This window comes from Protopterus annectens, chromosome 1.part2 (assembly GCF_019279795.1).
Source record: "Protopterus annectens isolate FY-2018-M chromosome 1.part2, PAN1.0, whole genome shotgun sequence".
Classification (NCBI taxonomy): Eukaryota; Metazoa; Chordata; order Ceratodontiformes; family Protopteridae; genus Protopterus; species Protopterus annectens.
In genome coordinates, this window is record NC_056727.1 from 360,635,956 (window position 1) to 360,648,455 (window position 12,500).

Genomic DNA, 12,500 nt, shown 5'->3' on the forward strand with positions numbered 1-12,500 from the left:
TTGGAAGCTTGCCTTAAATTGGACATAGTACCGAGGGGTTTAAGGGTTTTAAATATGCCCTCGTATGGTACTATTTATACAGACCTATTAGCAGAGTGGCAGAAAATTAATTTAAATACAAGCAAAGCTTATATGAAACTATTGGTTGAATTTTTTCAACCGATAGAAGACACATTACGGGTAGGTATCTTACGACAACAAAATGAACTGTTCGAAATGAATGGTGACGGTCCAACAGAGATTTACATGCAAGAAACTGTGGAGAGGGTGAATCGTTATGAAGTTAAACTACTTGATCAGAAGAAAAAGAAAATAGCGAGAGACTTAAATGATTTTTCTAAACAACAAGTTTTTATGTGGCCGAGGGATGATGTCACTAACATGAGACGTAATTCAACTACCTATGCGCAACGATTACAAGGGGGTCAACAAGGAGGCCGACGAGTGAAAGATCAGGTCGGTACAGCAGTACAACAACCTCAAGTGAAGCAGAGGGTTATCAGTGACTTAGAATCAACTGAAACTAAGCGTGCTGATAGCGACTGTGGTGCCAGTCAAGGAACAACATGTTTTACCATGCCGGTATCGGCTGAAGCAAGTAATTCTATACAGCCAGCTCTCTCTGACCTGCCGGCTAGTGATAAAAATGCGTTGGGAGGAAATGGTGATGTGAGGAGGAAAAACCTGCCTGAAGAACGATTTTCATCGGCTTTTCCTTTTCCAATACGAACTGGGCACAAAACGATAGTGGAAGGAGAAGGGACAAGGGGACAGAAGCGCAAGGAAGCGCCGCAGCAGTTACAAACTATCAAAAAGATGTGGACACCAAAGAGTTAGTGTGGAATATTTCATCTTACACTCTTACAGATGCTGAAAAGAACGTTCTGAATAAAGGCTTGGGTTTTGTACCCACTACTAACATTGATGTGAGTGATTGTTTGATATCTATTAGATTGTTTGCTAGAAATTTAGCATTGAAACTATCTATGAGCTCTAATGTTAATATAATACCTGCTTTAAGAAAGAAAAGTGATTTCTTACCTCCATTACCTGGTAACATTGAGTTATTTATTAAAGCAGTTGAAAATGAGGTCTACAATGACAGCAGTTTCAATAATGGACTCCGACAGTCCAATATCAGTAAAAGTGAAATGAATGCTATTATTGATTTAAAAAATAATAAATGTATAGCAATAAGACCAGCTGACAAAGGGGGGCCAACTGTAATCATGGACTCTTCTTATTACATTAACACAATGCAAGAGATGCTAAATAGTGAAGCCTATGAAGAGATAGCATTTGAAGAAGTATATGGAATATTAGATAACATAGACAAAGCACTTGTTGAATGTTTGAATTTACATGTCATCAATAAAGATTTATATGATTATTTTAAGGTAGAATTTCCCATAATTCCACAATTACATGGTCTACCTAAGATCCATAAACATCCGACATTTCCCAAATTTAGACCGATAGTTGCTGGTGCTGGTTGGGCAACTGAGGGTATGTCTGTTTATTTGGATCAGCATTTGAAACAGTTATTAATGTTATATGAACATATCTTGATTGATACGGCACACTTTTTACAAGATCTATACACGTTTGTACAAGCTTATGATAAACCAATTGACTTGATTCTAGTGACCCTAGATGTAGAATCGCTGTTTACTAGCATCCCTAACGATAAAGGCCTGTTTATATTGAAAGGGCTATTAGAAACAGATGGTGGGATGGACACCCTTAGAGCAGATTTTCTATGTTTTTTATTAGAAATGGTTTTGGAGAACAATCTGTTCCTATATCAGAATCAGTTGTACCGACAAAAAAGAGGCGTAGCAATGGGAACAAGCTGCGCAAACGCTTATGCTAACCTAATAATGGTAGCATGGGAGAAACAGTATCTGTTTAACCATCAAAAGATATTGTTTCACCGGCGTTTTGTGGATGATCTTTTTCTGCTTTGGCAGGGTAATGTTTCAGACCTGGAGATCTTTTTGAATCAAATAAATATGACAAGTGATTTTTTGAAATTCACAATGGTTAGTTTGAATACTTCCATTAGTTACTTAGACGTAAACATAAGCATTGTTGAAGGCACTATCGTCACTAGTGTGCATAGGAAATCATGCTATTGCCCGAATTACTTACATCGTGACAGCATGCACAACCCTACTGTGTTTAATAACATAGTTAAAAGTCAAGCGTTTAGACTGTCTAGACTTTGCTGTGATGATAATGTACTGACCAATGAGCTATCAACATTAAGATCTGATTTTATAACTAGAGGCTATGAAAGTAAAGATATAGAGGCAATTTGTAAACAAGTGGTTGTGCAAAGGAATACACAGGCGAAACCATATTTTTCCAATAGAATAGTGGATAGAAAACATCGAACTAGTTGTAGGAAACAGGAGCTCAGTATAATTATTCCCTATGGTAACAACATCGATAAGGTGAAAGAAGTAATAGGTAAATGTTGGAACATCTTGACTGTGGATGACAAAACGAAAGAATTGTTAGGAAATAATCCTAGCTTTGTGTACAAAAACAATAGGACATTAAAACAACAGCTTTGTTACCGAAGCCTAACAGGTAGGGAGTTAGGTATGCGGCTAGCTTTGGAATTTAATGGCACTAAAAAATGTAATAACTGTAAGCAGTGTATATACGTGGATGAGTCTAGATATTATAGACATCCCGAAACAAGACGACTATGGGAGCTTAAGGTAAATGGTTCTTGTAACTCAAAAAATTTGGTATACATAGCCCATTGCACACAGTGCTTTAAATTTTATGTGGGTAAAACGAATCGTACTTTGAAAGAACGTATTAGGGACCATTATTATAGTATAGCAAGGAAAGAGGAGTACAATGCCTTAGCACGACATATAATTATGGAAGGTCCAACCCACATTTTCCATTTCCAGATTTTACACATTCAACATACCAACTTGAGACTAGGGAACATCACAAATGACACGGAATGTGTGGAATTGGAATGGATATTTAGGTTAGGTGCACATAGGGGCTATGGTCTCAATGATTTGATATCTATTAAACCTGTTTTGAGAGCAAGAAAATTAAGATAATGCTATATCAGATTGTACTAGACACATACATGGATTTTAATAAAAATGTTTCTCTGTTTTTATGTATTTTACTATATTATATCATATAATATGGATATGTACTTAGTTTAATGGTGTTTTATGTTATGGCACTTTAAATGGATTCATCAATTATCTAATTAAGGTTTTAATCTTAGTTAAATACAACTGAAATGATGGCATTAATTTGTACGTCTGATGAAGCGGTTGAATCCGTGAAAGCGCTTACGTTTGTCTATTGCTTGGAATAAAGCTTTTATCGTATTTGTTATTCGTCTTACTTGTGGATTTATCTACATAGAAGAACTGTCTTTGCTGATATATTGCTACTTTTGCTTGCTACAGCTGACGAGGGATTTTCTCAATATATATATATATATATATATATATATATATATATATATATATATATATATCTATATACAGATAGATCTATATATGACCATATATGTAACACAATATACAGATGTGTATAAATATATATATATATATATATATATATATATATATATATATATAAATATATATATATGTGTATGTACATGTACAGATATATGTACATATGTTTTATGTATATACACACACATATATATATATATATATATATATATATATATATATATATATATATATATCCATATCATTGTTATGTGTAAACATGACTGTTGTATATGCCTTTAAAACACAACACGGTGAAAAAGAAACTCCAGCAGCACATATATACTTTTATTAATGCTACACAATTATTACAAATGTTGGTCTACCACAGCAGACTTCTTCAGACAGTAACACCACACAATTAAATCACTGCTCTAATATACTTAACAGAAAATTAGCACACCAATCAGGTTCTTCTCCTATTTAAAATGTTCACAATAATGTTTAGTGAATTTCCTCTTGTTATTTGGTGGTGTTGTATATACCTTCCCATATGTATCACACTATATTTATCTGATATGTGTATATTTAGATATAACTACATACGTGATTCAACAGTAACATCACTAACAAGTACTGCACAATTGTAGAAGTCATAGCAGTTGTTCAATACTATTAAGTATGTGTACTGACAGATATATTGGAAAAATCAACAACTGTCTTCACAGCTGTGATGGCTTAGTGGTTAGCAGCTGTGACTATAGTGTACAAGATCCTGGGTTCAATACCTGCAATGGCTGTTTATTTTGTTGCTGGGCAGAACAAGGGTGTTGGATACAAAGTGGTTAAGGCAGTTTTGAGCAGCTCTAATTGGGTTTGTGTGACGGTAAGCACTGCTAACGTACATTTAAACATACAGGCGCTTACACTGTGTAGGCTTCGCTTGCCAGTGCACAAATCTGCTTAGCATTTATATTGCAGCAATGCTGAAACCTGCTAAGCATGGCTCAGCCCTTGTAACCAGTGCTCACACTCCAATCTGATATAATAGCAGGGTAATGACATCTTTAATAAGTGTATTTAATTCCATGTACATAACATTTGTCTATGTGCTGTCATTACAGTACCAAGGGGTATGAGTCTACTGTCTGGGACACCTGAGTATATATGGCTTGTACAACACAATTTTCAATTTGAATGTGTTACATATTTCCAAACAGAAAAGCACACCTGTCCCTCAAAGTTGGTCTACCACAAACAGCCAGCGATAATGAAATATAGAAGTTGGACCAAACACCACGAATATTTGTAGAAGCTTTAATTCATTTAAAACCAAGAAAAGTAAGCGCTTTCGCGTGCCACCAATGCACGCTTCATCAGACAAGTATAAAATAAAACAATAAATCATTCCTTTTTATATCTTAAACCGCAACTCTTAATGAATCAATTAAGTAGTCAATTAAATCATTATGTTCTTAGAGTCAACGCTATTTAAAGGTATACATGTGTGTATATCTTGAATGATAAAACAGTATTAAATCGCTGAAGTAAACTTTAAAATCACAGTTTAAAAACACATATTTTGAAAAAATCACATTTTTTAAAAACAGCCCATTGCGTTAATATTGGAACACAATGTTCATTGTTTTACTCGCAATAGAAATCACAATGTTCATATTATTTCAATGAAATTCATCCATAGCCTTCATTTGGAAGTGAACACAATAGCGATTGTAAATTATAACTTCCTGCTTCTCATAACATAATCCGCTGAGTATAATAGTGTTCGCTATTTCAAATATAAGAAGACCAAATTCATGCCGGAATAACAACAAACTGCCAAAAGCACTTTTTATATATAAAGCGTCTGTGTGTAATGCTTTATACTAAATCAGTATGCTACTACATATAAACATTACATATCTAAATAATCAAAGGAAATATATATCTAAATACTAATATATGAGATAAAAACTCTTGATTAGTTAATTATCTATTTAATATATATATGTGCTGTGCACGCACAAAGGGGTTATAAACATATAATATATAATACGTAATTAATATATATACCAAAAATTTGGAACAAATAAAAACAGAAAACACTGAATGTGCAATATGTGTAGAGGCGCCAGAAATACCAAATATTTTTGAAGCTGACCATGTGATGAAGAGCAAATTGGAAAGCTGTATATAAAAAAGAAAACACCATTATATACATGGGTAGTATCCCAGGTTATATGCAGTCACACTGGCATGAAGTGTATCATTACGTTACTAGTGTTGGCAGTGCTTTCCCAAGTAAGAGTAAATTGCAGATTGTAGTATTGTAACCAAACACCCCTACATGCAAAGATGGACTCTGAGTCCTCACTGTTGTGTTCTTGGTGTGTGATCTGTGTCTCATTAAATATTTCCTACTGGATATTAATCTGACATGTGGATATTAACTGTAAACTACTGTGTGTATAGCACATGACAGTGAGGGCTGCTGTCATGTAGTAATGACATACCTATCTGTGTCAGATGTCTGTCTGTCAACACATTCTTCCTAATGCATAGCCATTTGGCTAGATGATGTCTATCTGTCCTCTGTACAGATGTGCAGATGTCAGGTATCCATCTTGGCTACTTTCAGGCAATCTGTGATTGACTGGCACTGACATGTCTGCCCAGCTGAATTATGAATGCCACAGCTAGGAATCCACACCCTGCATGCACCACATGCCATGGATATCTCAACTACACTGCCACAGTCAACACAACATGCTTGGGTACAGGTCTCTGAGACAGACACTGGCCATGTTATGTAATACATGTTGCACACATGTCACCTGGATCACCTCACTGACCCTCTGCAAGAGGCAATCAGATGATGGGCTGTTGCATGCAGTTCTCACCCTGAAGATCACCCCTGCGGTATCTGTTGATAGATGGCCTACTGGCACATGGCAGGTGGCATGATACCACTGTACACACATCTCCTACACTACCCATCTCTCCATCGACAATAGCCTGGTACACACCTATGAACATCTGCACCGATGGTACCCCAGGACTGACAAATGTGTATGTGTGCATTACTGAGAATAACAGTGTCTGTGTATTTTTAGACCTGTAGTTGAGAATAGCCTGAGGCCCTTCACACCCACCGCACCACCCCATTGCCATAGTTAGATGCGGCTGCTGCTGTACCAGACATTACATGTACCTTGTTACACTCTTCACCCTAAGGGCTACCCAGGGCTTGCAGCACCAGCACAACACTGTTTTACAAATCGGTTGATAGGCATGGGATGCCTTCTGAGTTCTGGCAAGTGTGTGTATATGTGTGCATGTGTATATATTTATAGGATACAGGATTTTGAGGCCACATTCTCCTAATACAATATGCCTTGCCACAGAATATTAGTGATGTTGCTGACCATAGGAGAGTCATGACAATGCACCACCCTACTATCCCTGTGGCATGTGCATTAGATGCATATCCCTGTAGTAGCACACTTGGGATAGACAATGGGTTGTATTGCAGTCCTGGTCAATGTGTGATGTTGGGTATGTCAGCGTGTTATCATGGGTTTCAGTGCATAAAATATCCACTGTGGCATGTGGGTGCTGGGTATACTGTCTTTACACCATGGTACCCCCAATACATGTCACATGCTCTACTGTATGGGGACCACTGTCACCATTAACCATACAGGTAACTGTTAACACTATCCAGCCCAGTTATGCATGTGCTGTGTGCAATGTATCTGTAAAAGAATGGACACACTGACAAGGTAGTTAGCACTGATAAGCCCAGGTCTCTCAGATTTGTGTATGACTGTTATGTGTTTGTCAATGTGTATATGACAGTATGTCACACTATGTAGTGTCCATAAACAACCAGTACATCCCCCATTACCATACTGTACAGGCCGGGGGATGTTCTTCATGTAACATGTAACCTGGAACATACCTCATCCTAAAAGCTGTGTGGTGTGTGCAATTAACGCCACACACATCAGTAGCACTACTTACATAGGTAGGAGTTCTAGGCCCAATGTTGCCAAGTAAGAGTGTGTGAGTATGTGAAGGAATTTACCTCCGTTTGCAGAATATACATGTCCGAGGAGGTCATCTGTCTGACAAATGCCTGGCATATGCTAACATTGCACAGGTATCATCCTGTGGAAATACATTGCATCACAACTAGTGGTAGATGTGTAAATGCACTCTTCCCCACTGTATAGGTGTACAGCAATACCGGGGTTGGTATATATAGCTGGGTGTGGCTGTTGTGGACACAGCCACCATCATTGCAGTTACTGTTGAGTGTATTCCCCCCCCCCCCGCTTAGCTGGCCTTAATACTGTGGAGTTCATGTTAACAGGTTAAGTAGTTGTCTATCACACTATCTGTGGTTCTACTGCACCTCTCATCCTCTAAAGGGTAGGGCTGTGCCACCCACGCCAGCACACCTATGTTTACCGAGTTGAGGATTGCACTACATTGGGGAAGGGGACATATATCCTGCCAGTACCATAGTCAATGACATTAAACTAGCAGACTGCTTATTTCCCAATGTGTTGTTGTGCCTATTCTGTCTTGGTGGAATTACATAGGCTAAAATGGGTTCCTTGCACAGGTACGTACATCCATGTGTACAGTATTATATATATATCGCATCAACACCAAAGCCTCTGTGTGTTATACACAAACATGTGGTGTGTACCACCCAGTACACTTACCATTGTCCACTGTAGAAGGGCTGCTGACATCAGCCACCATGCACTCACCTGTATACACCACCCCCAGACCTATTGGCCATGTGGCACATGCAGTAACTGTTATGCAGACCTGTGACATGTGTTCACCTGTACCCAGGATATGGCACAGCCAAGGCGTCACCACAGTGCTATACCCCTTGTAGGATACAACAGCAGACCATCATCCTTCTGACACATGGATACCTACAACACAAACAGAATACATTATGAAGACCACAATCACCCAGTGTTACTAACAGCTATAATTCATCATGGCTGGACAGATACACTACCTGGCATGTAAGCATTAAACTTTACTGCTGACAACATGTTACACAACATTACATTGGTACACCTTAGTACAGTCACCCTGTGCATCAGAAACATATTAGCCTGTCCCTGCATCAATTTTATGGATGACAGAGATGTGGCACAGGTATCATCATATGGACAGGGTGTATTGTTGGCTTGCTAGAGACCTAGGCTGAGCCATACGTTTGACACCATATGTGTGAGTGAGGGGGTTTAATTATTAGTTTGGCTGTGGTGATGTGGTGTGTGTAGGTATGGGGTTGCCCTAGCTGTGTTGGTATTGTGTGTGTGCATGCATGCACACAGTTCTGCCATGTGGCTGCCCTATACAGGGGTTTGTTGGATAGCTGCGGACCGTACCTAGCAGGGTGTGCAGTTCACCTTCTCTGGCCATGGACACATGAACTGTGCCTGCCAGGGATTCCATGGGCACCACCAGGTACAAGCCATGATATGGTACTCTCCCCTGATGATGACATATGTCTGCTGGATATGGGTCCCTCTTGGGACTGGCCAGGGCCATGTGCACGTGGTCTGCTGTGGTGTGGACAGCGCCCCCCCCCCCCACAGTGCTGGGGCTGGTATTGCCACTACGAGAGTGGCTCTATGTTCTGGCATGTCTACATCAACCTCCAGCTGTTGGTGTTGCTGGTCTACATCCACGTGGCTGTTGCACCACTCCCACCATATGCATGAGCATGGACATTCCACGGTCAAGGATTCCCACCATGTCACCCAACCATCTATCCATGATCTCTGAAAAATAATGGAGGGCACATGCAAGATCACAGATGTCAGTAACAGCTGAATGAGTAGCCCTCTGCAGCCTCATAGTCTGTCTGGTGTACCATTCCATACATGCCTGCACCTCTATGATGGCCTGAAACATGCATCTGGTGGTACCAGATGTGGCACTTCTGCCAGGGGCATGATGACCAGCAGCCCTCCAATCAGCACCTCTTTACATCTGCCTATGTGGTACCCCACCGGACATCTGGCTGTGGCTGCTGTGTCTAGACACACATGCCATAGATACCACACTGTCCTGTACCATGCCACCAACAGCCAACTGTCCCTCAGCTATGGTCACTGGTGATGGGGTATGTATAGCCATTGTGACTGTGTGCAGGGATGGAGTGGATAGCAGTGGGATGTCAAACGACGGCACAGCTTCAGCCCCTGACAACCCCGCCTGTGCCTCAACACACCTATCATCATTTTCAGTGTCTGTATGGACACCATCAGATTGCCTGCAGGATGGTCACTGGCTCACCTTGCCACCTGTGACAGGAAAACAAGAAATGCATTTTAAGACCTGTACATCACTGCTTAACAGTACACACACACACACACACACACACACACACACACACACACACACACACACACACACACACACACACACACACACACACACCCTGACATTCCACCATACTACTTACCTGTCCCTTAGTTTACAGAATGTCCCTAGTTTTTTCTCTTAATTTCCCCATCCTGCATCAGTCTTGAATAACTACAGTCAATAATACCAATCATTAATGTATCATTCTTATAATTGCTCAGAAAAGTGATCACAAAACATAACCTGTTACTCCATTAAATCTTTAACTTGATTGGAGTCATTTTTTCAAAGGCTCTCTGATGTCATCCAGTGTTCACCCTGGTTTTGTCCAGACGTCTTGAGCATGGCCCCCATATTTTCTGGGCTACTACAGTCAGTCAATAATGTCACACACTGGAGTGTCATACTTAACTATTGTTCAGTAGATGCAAGATCTATTGCTCTATTAACCTTTCATGTGGACTACAGTAATATTTGGAAACACTCTCTGGTGTTGTCTAGTAATTCCCCAATGCATCTTTAGTGCTGAGTACATGGGTATTCTTTCACCTTTCTGCTGATTGTAATTAAAATAGTATCCCTGGTGTCAAGTTTTCCCTCCCAATGCATCTTTCATGCTGCAGACTTTATTATACTATCAACTATCCTGAGATTACATGTCAGAAAAGTATTTGTGGTGTCTAATGTGTCTGTCCATGTCCATGTACTGCACAATTTCGATTTCTAAAGGAAATTGAGAGGTATGAACAACCTCACACTCACACATGTGCATAAATGGACACACACAAACACACACACACACACACACACACACACACACACACACACACACACACACACACACACACACACACACACACATTCTACATACATCACCCCCCCTCCACTCCACCAGATAGCACTTACAGATTAACCCCTCCCCCACACACACACACATACACTTACATGTGAGGTTGCGCAAAGATATTACACACATACCTCTCATTACCCATCTGTCAATACGCATGACATATGGCACTAAACAGCATGCAGTGCAGCTATATCCAATCCCTGCTAGCAACATTATACATCTCTGTGATACATGGCTTGTGTTAGTAGGTGATGACCCTTCCCCTGGAACGCACTCCACCCATGTACACAGTATTGCTGTGCACCTGTTTGGCACTCTGGCATGTACTGTGCACCATACCTCACAGGTGTACACACCATTGCTGAATGTGTATACGTGTGTCAGTTATGTTTGCTCTGCTGCTTACAGACCCTATGTTTTTGTCTGACATATACCTGGGATAATATGTGGACAGATGTCATTTGTGAATGCCTGCTATCTGATTTACAGATCTCATCATCAGCGGAGCATGTATGGCCAATAAAATACAATTACACTGACACGCTTCAAACCTTATTGTGACTATGGGGAGTGTAACACCCTTATTGATATGGCACCCTCTTCCCTAATATGCCATGGGGCCACATTACTACATATATTAACATTACACAAACCTGATATGTGACATATGACCTGTGCAATCAAATGCAGTATCAAACAAATGTGTTAGTTGTGCAGATGCTGATTGAGATGCATACAATTTGTAGGTGCATATGTGTGCACACCCTTATCATGATGGTTTGTTGCACCTAATGTTATGTGTACTACATGAGTCACTATTTCTGGAAGGGGTATACTAGCATGGGCCTTCTGCATTTGCCAGTATTTGGTCACTCTGTCCTACAAATGTCCCCCAACTCTGCATGATTGCACGGTCAACTTGTGCACAGCCCCTGGAGGTCACACAATGCTGTCACTATTGCTGTGGAGTCAGGGTTATGTCTGCTACAATTCATGACCTTTACTATGTGCAGATACAGTCATTCTTAGCGAGATTTGGATCTCTGCTTCAGTGCACTGTTGTTTTTCAGGATGACACCCCCTCCCCATCCTCAGTGTTTTTGCAGATGCTTGACAACTATGGCCTACACATGTGTGTCATTTTGCAGTGTCCCAAGCTCTGAACACCATGTGTACTGGCCTATTCCCTTCCTAATGAATGGCAAACATACAGGTGTACACTGGCATCAGCAAGATACAGATGGGGGTGGGGGCCTGAGGTGGGGTGAGGTGTTGGTTGTGCAGCACATGTATCTTAATTGATAATGTCTGTAGGTTTCCAGTGTGGTCTTGGTAAACCAGTACACATTGCAATGCATGCCTTTGGGGGACTTTTGCTGTTATGCATATGCTACCTGTAGAGAGGCCTGGCTGATGTTTCCTGTTGTACAACTGTCCCATCTGATTACCCTAACCCATGGGCCACATTTATGCAGAGTTCAAGCATTTGCCAACACAGGTACTACACAGCCAGTACTTACTAGACATTCCTGCCACTCTCTCAGTGTTGTGGCATGTTACTAGGTAGCCTGCATGACCCGTTTGCAACATGTGTCGTTATCTGTCTTGGATGGCCATTTGTTTATTTTTTACATTAATCCTGTCCCATACATCCTCACCACATACATGAGTGTCTGCACTGTTTGCCATGGTATATGCAATGGTGAGGTAAGGCTACATGTCCAACTCCTGGGTGCTACCTGTTGGGTATGGGATCT